This window comes from Crocodylus siamensis, chromosome 5 (genome assembly GCF_052110815.1).
Source record: "Crocodylus siamensis isolate JL-2025a chromosome 5, ASM5211081v1, whole genome shotgun sequence".
NCBI lineage: Eukaryota > Metazoa > Chordata > Crocodylia > Crocodylidae > Crocodylus > Crocodylus siamensis.
In genome coordinates, this window is record NC_143399.1 from 55223683 (window position 1) to 55232964 (window position 9282).

General features: G+C 46.7%; 1 long non-coding RNA gene across 1 annotated transcript; it reads left to right on the forward strand.

The window, feature by feature from the left end:
• The first annotated feature begins 931 nt into the window (after positions 1 to 931).
• On the forward strand, positions 932 to 4570 carry LOC149864134 (uncharacterized). Its single transcript, XR_016442378.1, has 3 exons — positions 932 to 1122; positions 2923 to 3032; positions 4377 to 4570. It is a non-coding gene; the product is annotated as an uncharacterized LOC149864134 (long non-coding RNA).
• The last annotated feature ends 4712 nt before the right edge of the window (positions 4571 to 9282 follow it).

Sequence of the window (9282 nt, forward strand, 5' to 3'; positions counted from 1 at the left end):
GACATGCTTGCAATTGTGTCACTGCATATCATTGCCATAGCAACACTGAATTCAGTGACACTTACCTCTGTAGCTTCTGTGGGGCCAAATCCTCAAACCAGCACTGACCCCTAAGTCCTGCCCCCACCCTGACTGGCAGGGACAAGGATCAGAGCAGCAATCTGCCATGGTTAAACACATCAGCTGCCTGTGCCACTTGTGCTTAGCCATTGCTAATCTTGATCAAGGACTGTTTGAGTTGGTCTAATAAAAGATATCAGATTTGCCCAAATAACCTTGTCTGCCTAAGTAAGTGCAGATAACAGTTAAATTTTGTGATGAGGAAAGAGTGTAGGGGAGGTATTTACAAATGTATACATGGACAAATGCTGAAGAAACTTCTCATAGGGATAGGTTTAGCTATAAAGTCACATCCTAGCTGTGGTCATTCAAAGAAAAAGATCTATGTGATGTGTATTCAGTGCAGAGGCTGCATGACTTCAGCAGAAGTAGTCCCATGACTAAATGATGGGTGGCCCAATGATACTTTTTGTTTGTTTTGGAAAGGGAGCTGAGACAAAACAGGCTTTCCCCTCTCATATGCCTCAGATGTGGATGTGTAGACAGTGTAATATTGTTTTCCTCTCTGACGTCAGTTAAGGACAATAAGGAGATGAACAGAATTGGGAGGGGAGGAGGAAAAGGACAACTGCTGATGGGGGGGTGGGAAATATTTTGAAAAGAAAAATATTTGTTTTCCTGCTTCTGATAGCCTCATAGTCTGAGTAAATGCAGATAGTCTGAGTAACTGAATAATTCATAGATATGACTCTTTTCCTTAGATTGTTCATTCTTATTTATCCAAGTCACCATTAGCCCAAGATAAGCTTTCCTTTAGTTTATTTTCAGCACATAACAGTTCCAAAACCAATGATTTTTTTTTCCTATGACAGGCTGTTCTCATTGTCATTTTATTATTCGTTCTAATCGTGATTAGTTTTTCCTTTTTTTAAAGTGGGGAAGAGAGGAGAGCACCACCTCCTGTGGAAGCCCATTCCAAATTTTGGCCACCCTTATCCTGAAGAACATGGTGGGGAAGTCTGCAGAGTCACTGCCAGCATTGTACTTACATTGGAGATGAAGGTGGAACTTCACCAAATGTTTGCTTTTTTTTTGAGGGTGATGTTTTGATGGGAAAGTATTCTTATGTTCTTATTCTCCATAACTCCATTTTTTTAGGGTAACACTCTTTGTTGAGCATTGCGCTGCCCCACGCCGCTGCACCAGGTCCAACCCCGCTCCACTCCCCCTGCTGCTCCAGGTCCAGCCCCACTCCACCTCTCTTCCCCAATGCTTTGGGTCTGGCCTTGCTCCACCTCCTTTCCCCACCCCGCATCCTTCTAGCCCACTGCCACCACCAGCTCTTTGCCAGCTGTTCTGGGGGACATCGGGGCAGGGTGTTGCCACCATGATCCCCCCACTTTGTCCTCAGACAGGACACTGTGGGGAAGCCCCAGTGCTTGGGCAGTTGGGGCATGTTTGCCACTGCCATAGACTTCCCCAGCAGTGGTGCAAACTTGGGTACATGCAGCCTGGTCGTGCAACCAGTTGCCTCCTCTCAGCAGTGCATGGGCAGTTGCCCAGAAGTATTACAGACAGACTCACAGACACACAGATAGACTTACCAAACCTTTTATTATATTAGAATTAATGGATATTCATAGAACAAACAAAAATTCCTCAGTCCCATTTAAATTGCATGTGAATCTGAGATTAATCATGAAATATTTAAAATTATTGGAGAATCGAAGTTCAGTGCATCTTAAAGGTGCATGGCAGCTTAGCAAATTGTAGATAAGAAATGTGATAATTGCTTCAGAAATCACTAAGAAAAGGTAGCATACCCAGACCAAAGAAAAGAAAGAAAAAACTCCACATGGAATGGGAGGATTTGAGATCTAATAATATGTTATTCCATGCAGATGTCTGTAATGTTATTGCTCAATAATGATGATTACTGTCAAGATTGTGAGAACCATGGTTAATGTGGGAGGAACAGAGACTTGATACATTTTTAAAGAGACCATGCATTTATGAGCTAGAGCATTACATGTGTTGGACATGTGTTGCCCAATACAAATCTACTCACACAGAAAATTATTCACACCAACTGTTATTCCAGTTTACAGAGAAATAGGGCCAAGATATTTTATAATACTGGCTTTAAGTAAGTCCAGGTTCACTCTTTGGGGATGTCTCAAGTTACAAGAAAAACCTTGCTCAGTAAGGCATTGTCCTGGATTACAGGTTAGTCTTTGATTTAGTGGAAATGCAGCTAATTGTTGGGATTTCCAGAAGAATGCCACCTCTACTAACAAGTATTAAAAGTTCTTGAAAACCATGCAAAGGGCTTCTATAAAACTTATCATTTTCTTAAAAAAACCAACAGAACACACAGATTTTAGTGAAGCAAAAATCACTTGGGAGGTTTTGACTTTCAAGCAAAGAGCAGAAGAGAGAGAGATAACAATAAATTTATGTGCTATGTATCAGTCAACCTGGGAAAAGCTGATCACCCATCTAGAAAATTAAAAAGAATGAACTTTTCTAAGACTTTTAGTAGTGGGCCCTTTTAAATGCATGTTTAACCATTGAGGTGTAGGGGGTTATGAGGGAAATATACCTTCCTGTTCACTGTATTGTGCCTGTCCTGTGGCTAGACAGCTTTAGTTTGCAGTGTGGTTGACTGACTGTGATTTGTTTTGTTTGGTTTTTTTGGGTTTTTTTAATTGAAAGATGGCATTTGAGAGTAAAAGCCATAAAAGCAAAAATTCTATGTTTCTGTTTGTGCTGCTGAGGAAATCCCAAAAGAATGCTGCCAGATTTCTGTTAAACCCCCTGTCCCAAAATTCTAACCCTATATGTCTGTTTATCTTATTTAAGTATAAAGTAATCGTGGGAAGATCCAGAGGGGATGCAGTGGAGCAGGCACACCTCTTTCAGAGCATGCTCTAGGACACCAGCCTGGGATTTTTTTAAAGTCCCCAGTAAAGGTAAGAATCCCCTTCTCTTGTCACCTCTTTCATTCACTTTTATGCTCAGGAGCATCTCATGTCTCCTCCCCTCCCACTGCCCCCAGCTGACGTATATGCGGGTGTGGGGGGGGGGGGAGGGGGGGAGGACTGGTTTCAAGTGCTGCTGCTCCTGCCTCACTCCATCTAGGCTGCACAGGAAGCCAAACTCAGTCAGGGACAGGGGCAGTGGCAGCAGCAGGTGGGTCTTCCCAACTGCCCCCATCACTGTGAGAGCAGGTGCAGGGAGGGGGAATCTTCTCCAGCTGGGGACAGCAGCAGCAGCAGCAATCTGGGTCCCTGTACAGCCACTCCCCCTAGCCTGGGCTGGAGCAGGAGCTGCCAGACAGCATATAGAAGGTAGGTCAAGAAGTGCAAGTAGAAAGGCTGAGGAGGGGAAAATGTGAAGAGTGGAGGTGCCACCAAGCATGAAGAGAAATTAAAGGGTGTCAAGACTGGAGGTGTGGGGGAAGAGATTGTTACTTGATTCAGGGGCTTCCTCCTGGCTACTGCTCCCCTGGCGTAATTTCCCCGATTTACAGGGCTCTGGGGGCTGGGCTTAGCAGTCTGGAGGCTCGGGTAGCTTTTCCTTGATCCTCCCTATCAGAGGTCATGAGCTCCTGAGGGATAGGTGCATCAGTGAGGTGAACAGAAGGGTCTGGCAACGGTGCCATCACAAAGGGTTTGGCTTCTTTGACCACACTCTGCACTTCAGTGAGAGGTTGCAGACTGTTGGAAAGGAATAGCCTCTATGTCACCCGGAAAGGAAAGAAGCTCTTCTCGGCCAGAATGGCTGACCTACTTTACAGAGCTTTAAACTAAGATTGCTGGGGGATGGGTGGTCAATCAACTGTTCTAGCCCAGGTCATGCCAGTCAAGGCAGTAACAGCTTAGGTAGCCCAAGGGAACCCACTCTGAGAGCCCAAGGAAAGGTTACATCCCATCACATATGGAAGCCTAGGACTGTCCATGGTAGACTCAACTGCCTGTACCAGAAGCTTGGGTAACAAGCAAAAGGAGCTGGCCCTTCTCCTGACTGATAATGATTATGACCTCATAGGGATAATGGAGACCTGGAGGGGACTCCTATGACTGGTCAATAAGTATAGAAGACCCTCTACAGGAGTAATCATGTTGGGAAGAGGGGTGGGGGTGTAGCTCCCCATGTCAAGAAGCAGTACACTTCCCCTCAAATGGAATTCATTAACCATGGAGGGTGTCTTAAGACCCTCTGGGCTAAATTACGGGGGGAACATGGGGAAGGGGATATACTCATTGGGTCTATTACAGACCTCCTAACCAAGAACTGGATCTTGAATTCAATAGGGAACTGGCCGATGCCACACATTTCTGATGTATGATTGTCATGGGAGACCTCAACCTCCCTATCATGTTGTGGGATGAGCACGTGGCCAGGTCTGACCAGTTGCATAACTTCTTTGCCTGCATTGATGAGCTGTACCTAATGCCAAGAGGTCTACGGGCCAACTAGGGGAGAGGCGCTGCTGAATTTTGTTCTGGCCAACGGGGATGATCTGGTGAGTGATCTGAGGACCAAGGGCAAGCTTGGTGACAGCAACCATGATCTGATTACTTTCTCTGTCCAACACAGGGTGGGAAAATCCCTCAGCAAAACAGAAATACTCAACTTTGGGAAGGCTGACTTCCACAAACTCAGGAGACTGGTCACTCAGATGCTAAGGGGCCATGTCCCTCTAGGAAAGGGAGTCCGTAAGTAATGGTTATTTCTAAAGAACTCAATCCTCAAAGTGCAAGGGAAGTCTATCTCATCCCACAGGAAATGCAGTCAGAGGGCAGGGAAGCCCCCTTGGCTCAACAGGGAACTTCTGTGTCTTCTGAAACAAAAAAGAGAACCCTATACCAGATGTAAAACTGGAATCATCACCAAGGAGGACTACTCAGCACTAGCCCTTACCTATAGGGAGCAGTTCAGAAAAGCCAAGGAAGCAACTGAACTCAGGTTAGCCGCTGGAATCAAGGATGACAACAAGTTGTTCTTCAGATATGTGGGAAGTTGGAGGAAGAACAAAAACAACATTGGCTCCCTGTGAGATCCAATGGGGCAGCTGATATCTGATGCCCAAGAAAAGGCCCATCTTCTAAACAATTACTTTGCATCAGTTTTTCACCTGCCCAAGGGGTCATGCTGTCAGACAGGATGCAAAGAAACCAGGGCACAGGAGATGGGCCCACAATTGACATAGATCAAATGAGAGAACACCTCAAGAGTCTTGGGGCCCATAAGTCTGTGGCCCGGATGGATTACACCCAAGAGGCTTAAAAGAGCTGGTGGACATCATAGTATGCCCTACGGCTAAGATATTTGGAAGCTTGTGGCACTTGGGTGATGTACCAGAAGACTGGAAAAGAGCCAACAAGGTCCCAATCTTCAAGAAAGGGAAGAAAGAAGATCCAGGGAATTACAGACCCGTCAGTCTGACATCCATCCCTGGAAAGATCTTGGAGAAAATTATCAAGGGATCCATCTGCAACAGGCTAATGGAAGGCAACCTACTGAATGCCAGCCAACATGGTTTTATTATTGGAAGGTCTTGCCTGACCAACCTCATCTCCTTCCAGTGGCAAGGCATAGGGGGTGCACCCCCCAACAGGCCGGGCTCCCAGCTTAGGCAATGGGCAAGGGGGGCAGGTAGGAGTACCAGTGCCCACCCATGAGTGCTGGCTGGGGAGTGGGAGCACCGCATGTAGCACCACAGTCACTTCTGGGAGTGCTGCAGCTGCTTCCCAGTCAGTGAATTTTGCTGCGGAGGCAGCAAGATTGGCTGTGGACCCCCCCTTCTGGTCAGCGAGACTGGCCATGGGAGGACCATCCCCCGGTCACTCACTGGTCACTGAAGGAGGCATGTGCCCCTCTGATTAAGGTGGCACCAGTCACCCATGTCTCCTATGACCAGGTGACATGTTGCCTGGACAAGGGAGATGAGATTGATGTAATTTTTCTAGACTTTGAGAAGGCCTTTTACTTGATCTCCTATGATGTCCTCATGACCAAATTGGGGAATTGTGGCCTCGACCATCTCACAGTTTGATGGCTGGCGAACTGGCTCCGGGGTCGGACCCAAAGGGTACTAGTTGTTGGGAACAAATTTAACATGGCACAAGGTTACCCCCAGGGCTCAGTGCTTGGGTCAGTACTCTTCAATAACTTCATTAATGACCTGGATTTGAGTGTCAGATGTGGACTGGCAAAGTTTGCAGAGGACACTAAACTATGGGGGAAGGCAGTCATGCTGGAGGACAGGCTGAGGATACAGGTCAACTTGGACATGCTTGCAAGAGGGGGAAGACCTAAACCTGATGGTATTCAGTGTAAAGAAATGCAGGGTACTCCACCTCGGGAGAAAAAAAGTCAGCAACATACTGATAGGCTCAGCAGTGCTATGCTCACTAGCATCACAATTGAAAGGGACTTGGGGGTCTCGATTTGATCCCAAAATGAACATGAGCCCCCAGTGTGATGCCGTGGCCAGCAGAGCAACCAAACTCTGACATGCATCCACTGATGTATCTTGAGCAAAACCAGGGATGCCATCTCACTCTATTCAGTCTTAGTGAGGCCTCAGTTGGAGTAGGGCATCCAGTTTTGGGTCCCCCACTTCAGGAGGGATGTGGATAAACTTGAGAGTCCAGAGGAGAGCCACACATATGATCAAAGGCCAAGAAAGCAAGCCTTATGAGGGGAGGCTGAGGGACATGGGACTCTTCAGCCTGGCAAAGAGAAGGCTCAGAGGACGACTTGGTGGCTGCCTATAAGTATATAAAGGGGGGTGAATCAGGATCTGGGAGAACAGTTGTTCACCAGGGCTCCCCAACTAGGATAATTGGGTCTAATGGCCACAAACTTCTAGAAGGCCAATTCAGACTCGATATAATGAAAATTTCTTTACAGTCCGAAAGTCCAAAATCTGGAACAGACTCCCTCTAGAGGTGTTGCAAGCACCTAGTCTGGACTCATTCAAAAGGCATTTAGATGTTGATCTTGCTGGTATCATCTTATCCCTGCAGGCTTCCTTCCTTTGGCAGGGGGGCTGGACCCAATCTCACAAGGTCCCTTCCAGCCTCTAATGTCTATGAAATGTATGGAGGGAGGGTAAATGAGTTCTGGAGGATGGTGGATCTGATCTGGGGGACCAAGGGGGCAGCAGGCCAACCCAGGCTGGTGGTGGTGGGGGAAGTAAATGGGAATCTGGGAGGTGGAGCATGGCAAGTCCAATCTGGAGGGAGTAGGCAAGGGAGCAGCTGGTCAGTCCAGGCTAGTGGGGAGATGACAGCTCAATCCAAGGGGGACATGCCAGCTAGTCAACTTGCAGGGCACAGAAGGGTCTAGGATTGGGGTCTGGAGGAGGGGAGGGGAAAAAGGTAGGTGGTCAGACCAGGTCCCCATGAGCTGAGGCTTCTTTCCTGCAGCAGAGGCAGTAGCTCCCCCAAAAGCACTTTTCCTCACTGTTCCCACCTCTCATTCACCTCAGGAAGCTGATCAGCACCCCTTACTCCTCAGTCCCAATTTGTTATAAACATGAGACCTTCTTAAATGTACTTCTTCTTCATGTCTTAAAAATTCTCTCTCTTTTTTTATTTGTACTTTTTATTTTATCCTTCAGTGCCAAACTTCCTTCCAGACAGATGCCTGTCCTAGTTCACTTTCCTTGGAGTGGTAACTCACAGCTGTAGCTCCTAGTCAGGCCCCTGATCCCAAGCCCTCTAGACCACATAAACCAGTATAAGTGATTAGAAACTAGTTTAGATATGTACCAACTGAAATTCAGTGCATGTAAGCCACTTTCAAAATGGCTGAAACTCATTTAAGATAAATCTGGATGGATGTAGTATCAGACTTAACTGATTTTAGGTTAAATTGATTTATTGAACTTGTCCCAGATTCCCTCCAGATTCAAGTTAAATTGAAATGGATGCTTTGCCTCCCCCACCCCCCATCTCCTCCTGCCCCTTGCAGGGTGGGAAGACTAGCCTTGGCCCAAGCCATTTGCTCCAGCCCAGCAGGGAGGCATGCTTTAGTACCCTCTGACTTCTGGCCTTGGACATCGCAGACATGTGGCTGCATTTCCAGAATCATAAGTGAATGTCTGTTCACCTGTTTATTGGGTCAATGTATGCAGTTTAAACTAACCCGTGAAGACTAAATTGATTCACCCTCAGGCTTTTTGATGTTCTGTACTTACCCCTGGTGACAAGTCACAGCTGTGCAGGTAGGGGACAGTCAGAGAAGTGTAGCCCAGGTGGTACATGGCTGATATCCTCTCTTCAGTTGAAGGAATGTTAGGGGGTGTGAGCATTCTGTGGGAGCATGACTGCCTAGCTTTAGGCCAGCTCAGTTCCTTCCCCTACAGAGCAGAGCAGACACCCAGTGATATTTAACTATTTACAAGTTTAATTTTATGCTACAGTGTCAATAAGTTTAACACTCACACTTTACAAATGTAAGTTTACAAAAAGACAGCAACTTTTATTAAACGTAAACCCAGGCAATCTCAGCTGAGTATGGCAAATGGAGGGACTATATTAGTGTAGGCCTTGACCCTCTGTGTTCTTCCAGTTGATGTATAGCCCCTACCCTCAGGAGGCCCTCCAGGTGGCGGGCAAGGGAACAATTGACAATAAAACATAGGTCAACAGATGAAACCTGGCAAGGATAAAACAATAATCTGAACATACATAAATGAGATGACATTAATAAGATTCAATACATAAGGATAACAACCACAAGGAAAGCAAATTTTGAATAAGGGATGCTCTAGCACAGTGTTTATCAACCCATGGTACGCTTATCCCTGGGGGTACATGAGATATAGGCAGGGGGTACGTGGGTGCTGCATTTTGGTCTTTGCCTGCTTGGGCCAGAAGTTCTGGCCACCACCCCTCCTGCCATGTCCGGTGTGCCAGGACTTTCACTCCCCAGTGTCAGTGTGCCAGGGGATAGGGAGGGAGACCCCACACAGGTTGCTTTGCTCTTGGCTGCAATGGAAAACGTGGGACTCGGCTCATGGCGGTGAAACCAGAAGTGCCACAGTGGGCCCAGCAGCCAGCCTGCCACAGAGGCTTTTGGCCTTAAGGTTTGTCTGCTCCAAACTCAAATTACCATTAACACTGATTAATATTTGAGCATCATGAACTTCAGTGTATAATAAGCCTCTTCTTAGTTTTGGACAGATGATACCTACACCAGTTTAAC